The sequence below is a fragment of the Solanum verrucosum genome, unplaced genomic scaffold, assembly GCF_900185275.1.
Source record: "Solanum verrucosum unplaced genomic scaffold, falcon-dt-bn FXZP01000274.1, whole genome shotgun sequence".
NCBI lineage: Eukaryota > Viridiplantae > Streptophyta > Magnoliopsida > Solanales > Solanaceae > Solanum > Solanum verrucosum.
In genome coordinates, this window is record NW_026020258.1 from 1,372,068 (window position 1) to 1,378,102 (window position 6,035).

A 6,035-nucleotide genomic window follows, 5' to 3' on the forward strand; every position below is an offset into this window, starting at 1 on the left:
ATAAACATCAAAAGATAGTATGTCTTGTGTACATGCACATACTTATAAAGCAATATTCTAAATATGTGTACACAATAATAGTTCAAAAAGTACTCTTACAATAGTTCAATATATTCTAGCAATGAATATATTTCACAAAATCAAATATAACATATTCAAACTTTTACAATAGTTCAAAAACTCTTCATCATCCACTTCAATGAGATCAAATTGACTTGTGGCGACCCTTCAAATTTGATCACCTCCATTTCCCTACACATTTAAAATAAAATTAAAAATTAAAACAAATTATGTACAAAAAATCAGATTGTAGCATATGAGCATGTGGAGCCTGATCATAGACATATGATTTCAGATGAATCTATAGAATTGGACATCAAAGTGATCCGTGGAGCTGATGAAGATAATCACAAGGATGGCGGCAACAAGTGTTGTGCAGCTGAAAGTTCTGATTCATTTTTGAGTTGTTCTGAAAGAGAGTCAATGACTACAAATCAGGATGCAAATAACCAAGATATTGAAGCGCGTAAGCTTTTAGCAGTTAAGCTAGTACGAGAAGCAATCAAGAGAATTCTTCTTCTAGAAGTTCAAGATCACTCATATAATCAATTAGCAACAAGTAGTGACTGTAAGTCATGAGCACTTCTATTGTTCTACATGTGATTGCTTAGTCTCCTCTCCTTATGTATTAAATTTTCTATGAATTATTGATATAAGTATTCACTATACAACAGTGTGTAACGAAGAGAACTCCAACGAGTCAGACACCAAGAATGAGGAATGTGATAAGGCATATAAGTGAGATGAAGGAAGTATTACCAGAGAAAACATTGACAGCCCTCATGAGAAACAGGAAAACGAAGAACGAGTCATGAAAAAAGCTGAGAAAAAAGGCATCGTCCTCTGACAAAAGCTAGATGAAGTAGCAAGCACTTCAAGTGACAAGGGATCAATTGAAATAGATGAGTCTGGTGATTCAAATGATGATTCTCAAAGAGGAGCATCTTCTACTATCTCAAACTTAGGAAACGATGGTGATGAAACATAGGAAAATAACATGCATCTCTCTGAATGTGAGGCCACAGAGACTATTACTGCATCTAGTGATAAGAACGAAAAGATAACAGAAGCATAAGACGAAGACGGAACATACAGAAAACAGGTGAAACAATAGAAGCACAACAGCATTTGGCATTTGATATCACAATACATTCTTTCAGATGATGTATCAAAAATAGGGAATGAACAACTCGATGAGATAAATAACAACAAAACACTAGCTAAAACAAATACAAACAACTCTCCTTAAGATTTCTTAGAAGAAAAGGTTGATATAAGCCACAATGGGAGAACTTTCAGCATAAATTATGATGTCAATCTCATAAGAGAAGTAATTAGTCAGATCCTAACAACACCGACTCGAGATGATTCATCCAATACACAGAGTGTCACTAATGGCATTCTTCAAGATGAAGAGACACCAAAAACTGATCATACAGATGGCAGAGAGTAAAATAGTACAAATTCACTCTACGAAAGCTTGAGACATCGTGACAATCAATTAGAAACAACGGATTTTGTTGCTAATAATACTATCACCGAGAGTAAATTTGAGCCACCAAAGTTCAAGAACTAGAGCAAGCTGAAGAAATTGATCCTCCTTAAGAGATCAATAAAGGTATTGGAAAGAGCTCGAAAAGTCAATCCATAACCCCTCAACTTTTCCCCTGAACCAGCTCCCTATACTATTATTCAATCGTTTGCTACTCGACTAAGACAAAAATCAGGCTAAAAATGATATACCTATTGGCCTTACGACTCCTATTATCCCTACCAAGCAAGGACTGCCGGATAGAGCCACAACTACACATACAAATCAGCAACCAATGGGAAGAAGAACTACAGGCTGAATCACCACACTATGGGAAGACCTGGTTCACCACAAGAGAAGACATGGAAAGACCAACAATATCAGCCTAAGGCACAGTCAGGTAAGACACTTAACTCTACTATTTCTACTCATAATAACTATAATAATCTTATTGTGCAGGAACAAACCAACATACAAGAAGAACAAGAAAACCATCTTCACAATTTGATACATCAATAAAGGAAATACATCACCAAACAAAACAAGGATGATTTGAATGAAGAACAACTAGACAAAGTTGAGGAAAATACAGTTGAGTGGTTCAGAAGAGAGAAAGATAGAGCAAAGCCTCAAGGAACCAACAACACCACAACCCATGGCAAGTGAAAACCTTCAGAGGTTTCTCAATATAAATTCCAGATTAATCATGCCAAAACTAGAGCTACTTTGAAAGATTCAAACATGAAGTTAGAAAGCTTGCAGATTAACTACATTAAAAAGCGAACTACCACAAGAAACTGAGAGGACTAATTAGCTAACTATCACAAATTTGCAATCACATAGGATATAGTTCTTTAGGATACTAATTTTCTAACTTATTGCTCTAAAAAAAGAACATTTGAAAAAATACAAAATACCTTTTGAAGAACTGGATCATGAGTTGACCCGAAAGAATGTGGAAGATTTTGGCCTTTTACAGCTTGTGCACTACTCGCATCAATAGGTGAAGTAATGTTAGATCGAACACACCTTGGCATATCTCGAACATTCAATCCAGGGATGTTTTGAGTCAATTGACTAACGAAATGTCACATTTCTTCTCTCATTTCATTCATTTCTTTTTTTAGAGAAGTGATTTCATTGGCTTGTTTCTGTTTTAGCTCGTTAGTTTCCCCATCTTTCTTCAAAGAACTTGTTGTCACTGATCTACCATAGCACCTAAGTCAACCAGGCTGCTCCTTTCCAAACACTGTCGTAAAAGCATCATATGATGTTTCCCCGAAATTTTGGTGATTCGAAGTTCAGCCTATTGAATAAAATTGACATCCATATTAAATGTAAGTACTTCTTTCTTTCCAGATTAAATGAGTTTATGATTCATTAAGTTTATTTAATTGACATCCCTTCCAAGCAAACTGTCCAGCGACTCAAGCATACTAAAATAAATTGTTGTTGCCATTTATTTCATACTATGACAATGCTTATAAAGTGTAGCCTATACCATTAAAGAGTACGCTTTACAAGTGTTGCCAATATTATCGATGCCAAAAGTTAATAATTTAGGCTACATTTTGGCGTTCCCAAAAATATTTTAGGCAACACTTTACAAGCGTTGTACAAATTTAGTGTGGCCGTAGGCCTAAAATGTTGTAGTGACAATAACATAAGAGTGATTCATATGATAGTTAATGTCAATCCATAAAACTTCAATAATTTACAATCATCCTATAGCCACAACCCTAGAACTAGGGAAATTAGCTACTCATATCAAGAATTTTGATTAAGCAATGTTCAAATAACATAAAGAGATTGAAATAAAAGAGTTTAGGAATGAACCCTAAAAACAGATGAAATAGGTCTCCAACTCGTCGTTCTTCAAAACCCTGAAAAACAATAATTAATAAAATAAAATATGAGTCTATTTATACTGAACCCAGAACGACCAAATTTGGCACTTTGAGGCACGACAAAGAGCGGTTGTTAAACTCTAGTTTGAGGACTTCTTCTCTTCTCCGCGATGTAGGGCTGTCACAGACCGTTCTGCCTCAAATGATAATTAGTGAGTAAGAATGAAATCCCTCTCCACAACGAGGAGAGGGTACGAACCTTCCTTGATCTTTTATTTTTTCCTTCTTCTTTCTTGCTTATTTTTAACTTGGATCCTCTCGTACTTCCCAATGTCCGTTTTAGTGCTTGTTCCTTCATTTAAACTCACCTACACAACTAATCATGTTGGTTAGTATAGATGCATTCAAAAGACTCGACACGACTATAAATTAACAGAAAATGATTCCGAACTTAGCCAAAATGTGGGTAGTATCTGGTTCCTAGGCATATAAAATATGCCTAAGATGACCCATATATCATTTTAAAGAAAATGAACTCAACTCTGATCTTTCTCAAATTTAAGTGCTCAAGTCTTAAAACAAGTTTAAAGTGATTGTAAAAGACTTCTCAAAATATGGTTCATGCTAAATTATGGGCGTGAACGACTCAATTCAAGGTTTTCAATAACTATACATATAATTCAATACTCAGAATTCAACAATTCCAAAACTCAAGAACTCGATGTTACTACTCATCTCGAGAATGCTCGACTCAGAGGGTTCATGCGGAATTATGGGCATGAAAAACTCAACTCAAGGACTTCATCATACTACTAATTTCAAAAATGCTCAACTCATAGGGTTAATGCGGAATTATTGGCATGAACAACTCAACTCAAGGACCTTCAATAAGTAACATGTAATAGCCCTCTAATTAGGAATATAATTTCAACGGGTTAGGAACTCAATACTCAAGGCTTAGAACTTGAAGATACTACTCCTCTCGAAGATACCCAACTTAGAGAGTTCATGCACAATTTATGTGCATGAATGACTCGACTCAAGGTCTACATAACAATATGGAACTCATGTATACGACTCTTTTCATTCTCACACTTACTTCCTCAAAACTTAGCTCAAATCGATAGTTTATCTCAAAGGGTTCACAATTGAACTCAACGACTTTCTTGAACTCTACTCTTAACTCTTTCTTGAATTTGAATTATGAATTGTTATGAATCATGACATGAAGGATCTCGATGATAATGTAGACTCATGAATACATTTTCCTCATTCTCATACTCACTTACTTGAGTCTGGAAACAAGTTATTAGAAATTGTAGAAGACTCCTCAAAAGGACTCAAGGAACTTTCTCAAAATGTTTGAAAGAACTCTCAAGACTTAACTCTTAACTCTACCTTGAATTTGAATTATGATTTCAAGGTTACGATTCATGTTATGAATGATTTCTAGATGTTTAGAAGTAGTTTAGAGTAGTTAGAATCAATAGTGATTGAAATAATCCTTTTAAAGAACTCAGACAGGCAAAACAATGGAAAAGGGGTGGGGGTGGTGACCCTCGCGCACTAAGTGACACAGGAAGACAGCCCTCTACCTATATACACTCTATGTTGGTGAAATCGTGCGGCGGCGCGCCAGCCCATTCCAAGAAAACCCCGATGAATTTCTTTGCTCGTTTTCTCACCCTAGTTCACCTAGATTCAAATGGTTTCTTCCTCACTCACTTAGATTCGAATACCCAACCTAAGTATACACTAATCTACTCAAAACAACCCTCAAATCACTAACTTTCAACTCAAGAATTCCTCAAAACCTCAACAAAAAAAGATTTAGAAGAACACTCATCAAGAACTTAAATTGCTCAATATTTACGGATAGATTCGCAAAAGAAATTCATGATTCATGTGTGGGTGAACGAACCCAACACTATGGAAGCATACATACCTCAAAGAATAAGGTTCTTGGCGAAATCTTGAATTTATTGAGCGAATGCTTGGAACTTTGAACTTTTTCTCCTCTTTTTCTCTTCTTGAACTTTCTTCTAAAACCCTAAGCGTAATTAGGAATTGTGAAAAATGAACCAAATAAGTTTAGACCCCTAAATATTACAATATTTCATTTTAATCTGATTGGATAAGGAAAAGACCAAAATACCCCTCATATTTTTGGGTAACTTTTCTTAAATGAACAGTCTGTATTCAAAAGGGCATATCTTCCTCATACAAGCTCGTAAATTAGAAAACTCGGTGGCGTTGGAAAGAGGACTTGGACATATTTCATTTGATATCTAATAGGTCTCCTTACTCATCCTGTATTGAAAGTTATGATCGTTTGAAGTTGACCCAAACTTAGAAGAACTTAGGAATGGCTTGAATGAATTATTTTTAATTCTTTATAGAGCTCAAGGTGATATATCTAGTGACCTGACCTTAACACTTAAGAAATTTTAAATTCCCTGGTAAAATCTTACTCACAACGAAAAATGGTTCTAGTCTTAGCTAAAAAAATTCGGGGTGTTACAGAAGAAGAAGCAGAAGTTCAGAATTTTCGTTGTTTTAAAATAAGAGGAAATCCCTCTATTTATAGAAAACAAAGG

The 6,035-nt window shown here is 35.2% G+C and overlaps 1 pseudogene; it reads left to right on the forward strand.

The window, feature by feature from the left end:
- Nucleotides 1–322: 322 nt before the first annotated feature.
- Nucleotides 323–1,711, forward strand: LOC125833321 (uncharacterized; annotated as a pseudogene).
- Nucleotides 1,712–6,035: the final 4,324 nt, after the last annotated feature.